Raw genomic sequence first — 13,962 nt, 5'->3', positions numbered from 1 at the left:
TTAGTACCAGTCTAAATAATATTTAGAATACCTGCTTGAAATGAGTTAATTAATTACCATCGATATAAAAAAGTTTCAAAAACATGTGATGATTTAAATAAGTGGAACAACATACCATGTACCATGACCCGTATAATACTGGTCATGGTAAGTCTATTCCACACCGACCATTTTAATAACTTCGCTTTATTTCAATCATTAAAAAAGAGAAAAATCTTTGTTTTGAGTTATCGATTAATGTTCAATACTTCATAACTACAACTTTTATATAAAAAAAATAAAACAAAAAGGCGTTATTTTTTTTCAAAATTTTCAAAGTTTGGGTGAATTCTCATGACTTTTTAACGATGAAAACGAATTCTTCCAGTTTCTAAATCCATGCGTTGCTAGGGCAAACTGAGAAACTCTAAACAGCTTGCACACAAAGCAAAACACAATATATTAACCATTCTCGTTTAATTTCTTCACCATTGACTTTTTTTGCCAGTGAAAAGGTTTTTTGAGCAATAGCGATCGTTTTCTGCATACAACGTTTTTGAAGCCAAAAATGTGTCATTTATATTCTGACAGACTTCAGGCCCCTTTTGAATCCATAATTCAACATCCTCTTTAGACAAATCAGCCCATAGTCCGGCATCACTCTGTCTATTAATTTGAGCACTCAGATCATTTAAAGTTATTACACTTATTGGAGATGATTCACAACAAGCTAGAGTTGATGTTTCAGTGGTTGCTGACAAATTATTTATTTCCAATCCAGTAGCATTTTCATTTACTTTAATGAAAAACTGATCAAGCTTTGGTAATTTTTTGACTTCCGCATCTTTTTCAGATTTTTTCTTACGTTTTTGAGCTCCGCTTTCATATGTTCTCTTCATTTTTTAGTTTTTTCTAAAATAAAGGAAAAAGTTAAATATTCTTATATTTCTTTGCTGAAATGAATGAAATAATTCACTAATTAAATTCTTACATTTTTTTATTGAATTGTACTATCAGTAAAAAATCATTTTTAATCTAAGTTTCTAGTTTATTCTGTAAAAATAGAATTCTTATAAAATAAAAACTAGAATAAAATTTCTATTTGAAAATTTGATTATACCCTAGATTATAATTTCACAAATTATGAATAAACAAGAAAGGGGTGTATGTTTTCACTAAAAAAATACTAAAGTAATTTTTAAGAGATGGCGCCCGTAGAAAAAACATGTTTTTCAAATTAATAATTTGAAATTATGAACGCTTATGTGCAAACTCACAATATAAAAAGTTCAATTTTTTTTCAATACAATTGTTGATTTTTTATCAAAAGTTTTCAATTCAAATATTTATTTGTTTTGGAATTGGATCTCCTGATGCTTGGGGGCCCCCAAAATCTTGGGCCCTAGGCAGTGCCTAGTCTGCCTATAAGTAAATTCGGGCCGTAAAATTTTATTCAGCAACTTTTATAAACTTATCTTAGTTCTTCAAATGCGGGTTTTATATTTACATTTTATATTTGTTTACATTTTTGCAATTAAAGAGGTTTTTTCCAAAAGAATCAAAGTCTGATTTTACTGAAGTTGAGTTTTAGTAACTTTAAATTAAATCAGGAAAAACAGGTAGTAGATTAGGGAAAAATCTGGGAAATCCACTTTAAAATATTGGCAGACACCCGGTAACATGTAAACTTCAAGTTATGTAAATTATTAAAAGTTATATCAAATTTTACATATATACTTTTACTGAAAAATTTTATTGCGGCAATATCTCCTTAAATTTGATTTTTAGCATTTATATGCCGTATTATAAAGGTTAATAAATAAGTCTTTTGTTTAATAAACAATGTTAAAAGATGTTATTATAGCATGCCAAAGTGGTTGAAGTGCTTCGTGTGGGATCTAATCCTTTTGTTTACATTCATTATTTTTTAAAAACTTTTTCCAATTTTCCAGAATACAAAGTAAAACATTTTTAAAGGCCTATAGATATTATATGCATTACATATATAAAGATATTATAATATAATATACTATAATAAACGAAAGGGAGAGAATTTTTTAAAAAGCTTTTTTAAAATTTCTAAAATTATTAAAAAGCTTTGAAATTTTCTTTAAACATTATTACACCGTTAAAAATTTGTTGAGCATGATAGAGATACGTAAGTTATTAATGTGCTTAGTAATTGGTTAAGTTTGCGCATTTAAGAGGCAACTTTCTTTCCTATAGAAAAAGATTTTACTATCAAACTTGATTTTTTTTTAAAATTAATGGGGCAAGAGTCCTAATAAGCTGCAGATCTGAAAAATAAATTAATAAAAACTTATTAAAGAAAAAAATAACCCCGTCCAAGCTGTTTAGAGTTGTGTGCAAGCTGTTTAGAGCTGTAAAAATAATTATAGTGTAAAAGTTCAGCTGGACTCTGAAATCAGAAAGGAACGAAATTACTGGCGACAAGTTTTGAAACGAGTAGTAGCAGTGATTTGTACTTTAATAGAAAAAAACTTGGCTTTCAGAGGATCCAACGAAAGTTTCGGCATAGAATCCAATGGCAATCATATAGGATTACTGGAGCTTATTTCGAAGTTTGACCCTTTTCTATCTGAAAATGTGGAAAATTATGGAATGTTGGATCTGGAAAAACTAATTATTTGTCAAAGACTGTTTGTGACAAACTCGTTGCAATGATGGCCAAGAAAATTTTACAGTCGATTATCAACGAAGTAAAAAATTCATAATACTTCACAAAAGATCAGCTTTGCATTATCTTGAGATATGTTGATGATACAACATTTGAAACAATTGAAAGATTTATCAATTTTGTGCAAGTTGAGGATCACTCGGGTGAGAAATTAGCTGAAGTAATCATCAATTTTTTGGATTCAACTCTCAGCTCGGACATATCCAACTGTAGATCACAATCATATGACAACGCGCCAAACATGTGTGGAAAATATAAAGGTATGAAGACGAAAATTTTGAATATCAATAAGTCGGCCACCATTTTACCATGTGCTGGACATTTATTGAATTTAGTTGGTTCATATGGTGTTGATTGTTGTATAGAGTCAATTCATTTTTTCTGAATAGTTCAACAAATGTATAACTTTTTTTCATCATCAACCAAACGATGGGCTGTTCTAGAGAAATTTTCGGATAGGTTTGTTAAATCTTTGTCTAAAACCCGATGGAGTGCTCGTGCAAACTCTGTGAATACAATATATCGTAACTACAAAGACATAGAAGATTTTTTGAATGAAATTGCGGAAGATTTAAGTTTTGACTCGGATTCGAGAGCGGAGGCACGAAATCTGATTGGAAAGATGGACGAATTTGCATTTGCATTACTAAAAGTTTTTTGGAAGACCGTCCTGAGTCGAATAAATTTAGTTTCAAAATGTCTACAAGATTCAAAAATTACCCTAGACACTTGTTCGAATTTATACTCACCTCTTGGTGATTTTTTTGATAAATTAGTTGGCGATTATAATGTCATTGAAGCAGAAGCGAAAAAGTTGCTTCCAGACACCGACTACACAATCAAAAGGCAACAAACAAACAAAAGATTTCCTGATGATTCTCAATCACCACAAACCAAATTGACTCCTAAAGAAGCATTTCAAACAAATATATTTGAGAAAAGTTTGAAAATACTCAGTGTAAACTTAAAAGAACGGGCTAAAGCTTATCAGGATATTTTCGCACTATTTGGATTTTTGACAAATTTAAACATATCACATGAGCATTTAAAAACTAACGTCCAAAAAATTGTGGAGCAATACAGTAAAGACATTGATGAAGCTTTGTATAATGAACAAATTCATTTACATAATTATATTAAGTTAACCTGCAAAAGTGAAGATTTACCTATAAGTCATTTATCATCATATAAAATTATTAAAGAAAAAAATTGTAAATTGTGTTTCCGAATTGCGAAACAATTTTAAGAATCTATTTATGTTTGATGCTCACTAACTGTTCTGGAGAGCGAAGTTTTTCAAAGTTAAGACTTACGAAAAATTATTTAAGATCAACTATGATACAAAATGCATTAAATAGTTTTTCATTGCTATCAAATAATGTAGATTTGATGAAAAAAATTGATTTCGACAAATTGAATGAAGAATTTGCTAAGGAAAAGTGTAGAAAAAAGTTAATGTAAAATTTGAAAATAAAACATATTTTCACATACCGAAGTCCTTTTTTTAAATTTGATTGAGCGTCAATATTTGAAGTTGCTTTTAAAAGTACATTCTTGATTCTTGAATAAAGGATTAATATATCATTTTAGGGGCCCCAAAATTTGAATCTGCCTAGGGCCCCAAATGGGTTAAATCCGGGCCTGTACGTGTACAATATAAAACTTACTTAAACTACGTAGGTTTGGTTAAGGGTCATTTTCCCTGATTTCTCTAAAATTGAACCTAATTTCTCTGATTATAACCTAATTTTTATCCAGATTTTTGAACTCCCTGATTTGACAGACACCTTATGTTAGATATTTGCATAGAGTATTTTTCACATAAATAAAATAAGAACCATTACGGATTGCGGTTTCAAAAAATGTCTAATAGCTTTGTAAAAGTAAAGTTAGTTTCTGTTACAAATTTACTAACAAATTAACAAAACATAACAGTTTCAATAGTTTTAAATTGCATGTTTATATTGAACAAACACCTCATATGATTAATCTAAAAGAAGTAACCGAATTAAAAAAAATGAAAAATACACTACATGTATTAACTGGAAATCAATTTATTTATACATAATAACAAAACAAAATATATAAAGAAAAGTATATACTTACAAAAAAAATTAACATTGAAAACTAAATTAGCATTATCAATTAACAATTGTTAGATTAACCAACTACATAAGTAGTAATTATAGATAGAGCGTTTTTTTATCCACCACTCTCTCTCCTCATACTTTACTTTCTACAAGATCCATACTCTATATTAAAAAAAAAAAAAAAATTTGTATATATATATATATATAAAGGGGGAGGAGGTGCTTTTGCCCTAAGTTTAAGCCCACACATTATGAGATGTGGGCCCTCTATTTGTTCTAAATGCTGAAAAAGCATTGCAAGATATGTCTAAAATGAAAAAAAAAAAAAAAATAATGACATGATAAAAGTAAATTTATAAAAGATTAACACTGCAAACCAATTTACCTGTTGATGTTTTTCATTGTTAAAAAGAGCATTGTTAAAAATAATCAAAATCTGTAAGAAAAGAAAAAATTTATTTTATTCATAAAAATAAATATTGCAAAGACAAAATAGCTATCACACAAAATGACAAAATATGGGTGCAAAAAAATATTGTAATTCGACCAGAACATAAAATTATTCTTACCTTGATTGAAAAAAACTAATTTCTTTTTTAAACTATTAGCTAATAATCAACATAGTAAATTTAGAATAATTAGAGTTTACTAAGTTAAAACCATATTTTACCAGTAGACAAAGTAAACATTTAATATTCGGTAGAGCACAAAAAACTGAAGAAATAGATTAACAACTAAACTAAAAATGTTTTAATACATGATATTTGCAGTTAAAAATAAAAAAAAACTCACGAGATAATAAAAGTAAAGTTATAAAAACAAACAAAAAATAAAAAAAAGAATTTAGTAAAGTGTTAATTTTTTTAAAGTATGATCCTTTTAATTTAAAACAATAATGTTTTCTTAAACAGATAAGGACATATCAATAAAGAATATAAACAGTAAAAAATTGATTTTTAAGTTCTTTGATATTGTAAGTACTTAATAGACCTATGAATACTTATGAATATCTAATTCAGTGATAACTGGTGATTATTATGAAAATTATTAACTGCATTTTAAAGTATTCACAAAGTTTTAAATGACACTATATTATTTTAACACAGAGAATCATTAACACTGTCACAGAATTTCTCGAACCATTTTAATACTTTGCATGCGCTGCTCCCAGCGCATGCAAAATTCAAGTTAGCATGCAGACTTGAATTTTGATGGTGTTTAGTGTAAAAACTAAATGTACAACTTTTCAACAAACTTTTTCGCAAACATAATTTAATACAAATTTAAATTAATATTAAAAGAAAAAAAAAAGGTATTTTTAAACAAATCTATTTATTTACAGGCATAATTTAAAAAATAGGTCAATAAAAATATACACGTTACACTAAAAACATTTAAATACCTCTTCTATTAGTAGATGTAGTTAAGCATTTTCCACTGTCTACTCTAACTTCTCAAACTTCGCTTTTAGTAAGAGTAATCCCTTTCCTTTATATAAATTGAGGAGAAATCTTATTGCCTATTTTAGATATAGAGGACTTTTTTTAGAATTTGACGATTGTGCTTCTCCACTATGAAACCCATGTCATTGGCCATGACAGAAAAATACAAACTGCAACTTCACAACAACTTAAACAATAAAACACATTTTATTTAAAAAACCTATAAATAAATGTATAACTTCATTACATTAAGATAAATACAAACTTTAAAACTGAAGATAATGATAAATTAGAATTTAAAACTTACAATATGTGATAAGCTATCGCACTAAAATTAAAAAAACAATCAAACATTGTTATTCATTTTTAAACATTCTGTACAAAAAATTTTGTTGAATTAGAAACTAAAAAAAAAAGCTAACGCAAATTTTTTAAGAAGTAAATTTGAAAGATGCTTTAAAAGTAAATTTAACTTTATAAAATCTAACCTGAATATTACCACCAGACAATAACACTGTACTAATAGTTAGATTCATATAAAACATGATTGAATATCTAACAAAAACAAAAGCAATAAAAATTAAAAAACAACTTGCTTATATCTAAAAAAGGACATCTTCAGCTTCTATAAAGTTAACAGCTTGTCGAGAAACAATTTTAACACATCATCTACAAAACAGAACATGTTTCATTAACTAAAACATTAAAAATTTTAGAAACTTTAAAATAATTGGTTTAAAAATTACAAAATTTACTTACAATTTATAAATAAAAGTATATTCAATAGTTATAATTTTAATAAAATTGCTAGAGTCCACGTTCAACGTCGTTTCACTTTCGGTTTTAAAGTAGTTTTAATTAGTTACTAGGCTTTTCTGAATTTGAAAGAGCGCTTTTTCGAAATGCATGCGGTCATCGGAGGAAGATCTATTAAGCAAGTTAAAACTTTTTACCTTTTGGAATTTAGTTATTATTTATTAGTTTATAAATATTGCATAAAGAATCATATTAAGATAAGTAATCATCATGAAGATCATATTATAATTGAAGTAAGTATAGAAAATAGTTTAGCAATTTATACATAACATTATTAGATATAAAGTAGAAAGGATCACTCTTTTTAATTTTTTATACCGTTTACATTTTGTTTGTTTTAGCCTTTCTTTTAGCTTTATTTTTTTTTTGCAGTTTTATTTTGATTAATATTTGTTTTATATTTTAAAAGGGAAATAAGAGCATGGATGAGGCCTAATTATTTTTATGCATTTTTTATGCAACAAAAAAGTTATACTAATGCTATTTCCATAAAATTGGTTATTACTACTTTGAAATTTCCGTTATGCTATTAACTATTTTTGTTCTTTTTTAGAATAACAAATTAGAATTTTGTGGCAACGCTGTCATGTTATTGTATTTAAAGGAGTAATCCCATGTCAATTCATACAGGCCAAGTCACCATATGTCTCAGATTTGGCTGATTTTTATTCACTTGAGAGTACTCAGTAAAACAAGAATTTCTTAAAAATTTTAGCTTCTGTCTCTAAGATAATCCTGAAATATGATCATTTTACTTTTAACAGATCTTAGCCAGACCCCTCTTGTCCCCTCAGAATTGTGATCTTTGTTTAAAGATTCCAAGTCACATAGCTATAAAAATATTTGATATTTTTACTTAAAATTTTGTACCTGGCTATTTTCAGGGGTGAAGAATCCAATAAAATAATCAGAAATGTAAAAAATTATTATAAAGTAGCTGTAATTATCAATTTAATAAATTTAGGCAATTTTTCATATACATGATTTTGATGCTCAAGAAACCCATGTGATCTTGATGATATCAAAAATTACTCGTCAAACAAAAAAATTACTTGTCATTTTATATTCAATAATCTTTCAGAAAACATAAGGAATTTGATCTGCAAGCAGGTGGATTTCCATATATGGATAACTGGGCATCTAGCGGAATCTTGCAATACATTTTTTACTACCTTTCAGATTAGCTGGAGCTCTGAAACTTTCGGCATTTTTGTAGTGCCCATAAACGTGCATTTTAAAATTATGGGGCTGGGGCATGTGCGCCACTTTTTTGAGCGGAATCTTGAGATGGGTTTTTTACTACCTTCCAGACAAGCTTGAACTCTGAAACGGGGCTGGGACACCGGGGGCCATACCCCACTTAATTTTTCAAAAAAAAATTTTTAACAAAGTTTAAATAACTTTGAAAACATTGTCTACAAATTTTTTTTTGATTTATACTTTTTCCATTTAGCTTTTGATCATTCCATATTCAATGATTTTACTTATAATATCTGAAGAAAGTTTATATTTTTTAGAATTTTGATTTGCAAGTAGATGTATGAAAAACAGTCATCCATCTAAAATAATGATTTTCAAAGAATTTTACATTGTATAATTTAAAACTTTTTAAATTGAAAAAAGTTTTTATACTTTAATGCTAAAATGTTAACTGCAAGTTGTTTAATTAAATAAAATCCAAAGATAAAAAAAACATCCAGTCGTAACATTACGTCAATAAAAAAAAAATTACTTTTTAAAATTATTATTTTAATTGATATTTGCTAATTATAAAATGTTAAATGTTTTTTTGTTACTTTTATCAAGGTTGGTTTTACAGTAAGAATACATGTGAATTTGGAAAACTGTTAAATGATACTTGTTATAATCTGATTTATTGTTGAAAGATTGATTTAAAGAAATTTAATTGTTATAGAAAAGATACCAGAGAAGAATTAATTTGGAGATCTGGAATAACAGATGATAAAATTGTAACTTTGAAAAGAAGCATATAAAATGTTGTAATTTATTGGACAAGCATAAATCGAAAAGATAAACAATCAACGGTAAATAATTGTTGATAAAGAGTCATTGTAAAATCTGTTTTGAATAATAAAATTAAAATCTACTTGTTTATAAAAGTTTGAAAATAAGCTGGTTTGGTTGGGCATTATATAATTGAAATAAGAGAAAACAGTTTTCATGTTCATAAGTAATCACTAAAAACAAGTTGTACTTGTCATTTCAGGTCGTCATGCAATAACATTAGATATGGCAAAACAGTTAAGAATCAATTTTCCAAATGTTGTGCCTGGATATCAACTTTGTCGAAGCTGCTATAATGCTATAATAAGTAAATTTAATGAACAAGATATTTGTGAATTTGAGAAATCTGTTTCAAGTCCAACTTTGAAAAAGAATCAATCACGAGAGGCATTAAATGTTAGTCTTGAAATAATAGATGTATCCCCTATAAAACTTCATGGCATTCAAAAGTATCAACGATTATCTATTGCTAAAATTAAAGTTAAAAAAAATAAAGTATGAAGATCATATTTCAAAATCATATAATTTTAGCGAAGCAGAACCGAAACATAAAATTCCTCATGCCAAAAGTATTGATAAAAGTAAATGCGAAAGTAAATCTCGACAAACTAACAGCAGAAATAAAAGAAAAGTTAGTTGTTTCTGACCGTAAAATTCAAATTCAGATGTTAACTTTTACACCTGAGTTTTGGTCAAGAAATTATGCTGCGCGATATTTTAACGTCCCTGAAACGTCCCTGAAACGTCCCAAAATACCAAATTAGAAAAGTGTGCAAACTAAAAGAAATAAGTTGCAGTTCAAAAAACTAATGAAGGTAAAACATTTTCTGAAATAATATTAAATAGAGTCAACAATATATACCATGATGAAAAATTTACTTGACAAACGGCTCTTAAAAAAGATTATGTAAGTATTGGTAAAAAACGACACATGCTAAAGCGCCTAATTTTATGTAATCTTAAAAAACTGTATGTTTCTTTTAAAACTAAATATCCTCAAGAAGTTATCGGGTTTTCTAGGTTTTGTAGTTTAAGACCCAAATGGTGTATAACTGTTGGAGCATCAGGGACTCACTCTGTTTGTGTATGCAACCACTATCAAAATGGAATACTCTTGACCAACGCTATGCAATTAAATTGTACTTAAAAAGATCTGGTAATGAAAGTTGCTTGTGATGCGACAAGTAACGAGTGCATGATTCATCAATGTCCGAACTGTCTAGGTATAGTTTCTTTAAATAAGTTTCTGGATGCACAGCAAATTGACAATGACAATGAGGAGGAGGTGCCATTTAATCAGTAGAAGAAAACAAACAGAACAACATTGATATGTCAGACAACAATAATTGAAGAATACAAATTGATGTTATCAGAGGCAATAAACAAGTTAAAAACTCATTCCTACATTGCAAAATGTCAAGCAAGATACCTAAAGCAACAAAAGGAAAAGTTAACAAAAGACTGTTGTATTGTTTTAGGCGACTTTGCAGAAAACTACACGTTTGCGATTCAAAATGAAATCCAAAATTATCATTGGTGCAAAACTCAATGCACATTACACCCAGTTGCCCTCTATTTATTAAACGAAGATGACCAGCTTAAAGAAAAATTGTTTTACTTCATGTCAGAAGACAATGAGCATGAAACTGGTTTTGTGTATGAAGTTCAGACACAAATAGTTAATAATCTAAATGAATATCATCCTAAAATTTCAAAGATTCTTTATTTTTCAGACGGTTGTGCTGCACAGTAAAATAAACACAAAAACCTTTACAATATCTGTCTCCATAAAGATGATTTTAACATTGATGCAGAGTGGACATTTTTTGCTACAAATCATGGTAAGTCACCATGTGATGGTATTGGTGGCGCTGTAAAACGATTAACTGCAAATGAAAGTCTACCAAGGCCCATAAATGACAAGATATCGAATTGTAATAAAATGTTTGATTACTGTACAAACAATATTAAAGGGATTTTTTATTTCAAGACTGAAAAAGAAAGACTGATAGAATTGCGCACTACTTTGAAAACACGTTTTCAGCTAAGTAGAATAATTTCTGGAACAAGAAGGTTTCATCAATTTAACCCAGAATCTATAGATACTATTAGCTTTAAAAGAACAAGTGAAGATGTTTATTTAACAGACTTTTTTTCTTTTTCTATTATTCAAAGATCTCAACCTTATCATCAAATTAATTAGAATTAACATCAATACATTAGAATTCGGTGAATTTATTCTGTGTAAATATGATTTGTTTTAATGGGTTGGTATGATAAATGAAATTGATAATATTGAGCAAGATATTATGGTAACATTTATGCACCCACACGGTTCTTTTAATAAACCTTTATGGCCATTTAGAGCAAATGAGTGCTGGGTTCCAATGACCAACATAATTTGTAGCATTAATGCACCTGTAAGAACAACAGGGCGTTTGTATACTTACACCGTTAATGCATCTAAGCAATTATTAAAAAAACCTGGCACTTTATTTTTTTGTATTTTATTTTGTAAATAATTAAATAAAACGGAAAAAGTGTAAATAAGACAAAGTCTTCTAACTTATCTTAACTTTGTTAAAAAAATTTTTTTTTTGAGAAAATAAGTGGGGCATGGCCCCGGTGTCCCAGCCCCGTGGCCCTCTGGTTATCTACCCTGGAAACATTTTTAACACACATTTATCAAGATTACACAAAATGTGGATATTTTGCATTTAATGCTGAAAGTTACAGAGCTCCTGCTTGTCTGGAAGGTAGTGAAAAACCCATCTCAAGATTCCGCTCAAAAAAGTGGCGCACATGCCCCAGCCCCCTCCCCTATAATTTGTTTAAATATATTAGTTTTAATAAATATATGTTTGTTTGTTCTTGGTTTTTTACTTATCTGTTTTTAGATTCTTAAGAAATAAGGAACCACCTAAGAAAGTTATGTTTGATTTTTTAGAGCCATTGAAAAGAGCTGAAGTGCTTTTTAATCACTCTAACTCGCTTTGTTTTTATTTTTTTTATTAGGAGGGGTAATAGTAATAAAAACTTTTAGACATTAGTGCTGGTCCTGGTTGGTGTAATTTACAATTTTTTTTGTTATATACTGAATTTATTTTATATTAAATATATATTTAATATATTTAACATAGAAAGCTAATTGTTGCATATTGACATATAAGTTTATATACCTAAATGTGCCTACATTTCAGTATACTATCAGGGATTATATTTTTCAGGATGTTTTTTTAACTGTTAGTTTCTCCGGATATCCAAAATATTTTCTATACATACAAGTATAGGTATATGATTTTGTAATATATTTGTTTTATAAGCTTTTCACTCATCGCTCATACAAAAATTAGTCTCATACAAATCGCTCATACTAAAATCAAAAAAGAAATTTATAACAACTCAGCTAAAAGCTAAATTAAGAGGAAAATAAGAGAAAATATATTCTGGATTTCTATGGATATTTAACCCATACAATTTTCTGGATTTTTAAAATATGACCTGAATGATTTATATACTTTATATTTCACTGTATCTATAAGCATATTTTTCTTGGAAAAAATGAATAAGTTCTGCTGAATGTAGTTAAAAAAACATGATTGCTTCTTCATGTTTTATTGTTATTTGATCTTTAATAAAATTGAAGTTAATAGATATTGTTTTATATTTTTTGATAAACATCTAAGTTCATTTCATAATCTCTTTGTATTTTTATTTTTATTTTTTTGTCATGTTAATTAGTAGCATATATATACAGCTATCTATATAAAATTTTACAAAGATATGGATTTCAATAAATCCTAAGTTAAAATATAATCTTTAATTTAGAAAAGATCATTATTCCTAAGATTTTTTTACTTTTATTTATTATTCAGTTGTAACAATAGTAATATTAATCGTAGTAGTAATATTAATCAAAATTATTCGTCATTGAAATGAAAGAAATGCTGCTCGATGAGCAGTAAACTTACTTGCCAGAATTCGTTGTCAAGACGTGTTAAAATCTTTTAATTTGATTTTTCTTCAGACATTTTAGAACAAAATTAAGTATGAGTTTTACAATTTATAATAACAATTAATAACAGACTTAAATTTGAATGATTTTTATACTTTTTATAAATTCAAACATATAATTATGCCCTCTTTTTTTTAGTTGCTTTTTTTCATTACTTGATTATTTTGCTAACTGTTGCAACATGGCTTTGATTTAGTAAGTTTATATACTCTAAAGTCGACTCTATTAATCATTAGTCAGCAGTCAGGGAGATGCTGGAGCTTACTTAATAAGGGAAAAATAATTTAGTTTACTGATAGCATTTGGTTATAACACAATGGACATAGCTATAACACAATGGACAATAGCTATAACACAATGGACATAGCTATAACACAATGGTTATTTGTGTTTATAGCTATTTTGTGCTATTTTGTGCTTTGTGTTTTTTTCATTATCATTAACAGTAACTTTTCTTATGCTTAAAGATATTTATTGCGTTTTTAACATGCTGCCTTGGACACACTGTCTTTCGTTCCCTCTCTCTTTTAAAAGAGAGTTAAATAAGAATTAATAAAACGAGCATTAATTAAACTTATGTAATTATTGAGCACTTATGTATTTCTTAATACCACTATTGATAATGACCACGTATAAGAAATATTTTACGAGTTCCTTTCTGATATTTTTTGATATGATTATTAAACAATTGTTCAACAATATTTGTAACTCGATTGTACATGACATTGCTGGTAGAGTGCCAAACTTAAAGTATTATTTATAGGTAAATTTGTATTTAACTATATTTTTTAGATAATATATCAAGCTATAATGTAATTAATGATTTAATTACTAATGACCCGTATTACGGGTTGCTTACTGCTAGTATTTATGATAATGATAAAAGAGAGATTCAAA

Source organism: Hydra vulgaris, chromosome 08, assembly GCF_038396675.1.
Source record: "Hydra vulgaris chromosome 08, alternate assembly HydraT2T_AEP".
Lineage (NCBI taxonomy): Eukaryota > Metazoa > Cnidaria > Hydrozoa > Anthoathecata > Hydridae > Hydra > Hydra vulgaris.
This window is presented reverse-complemented; position numbering follows the sequence as displayed.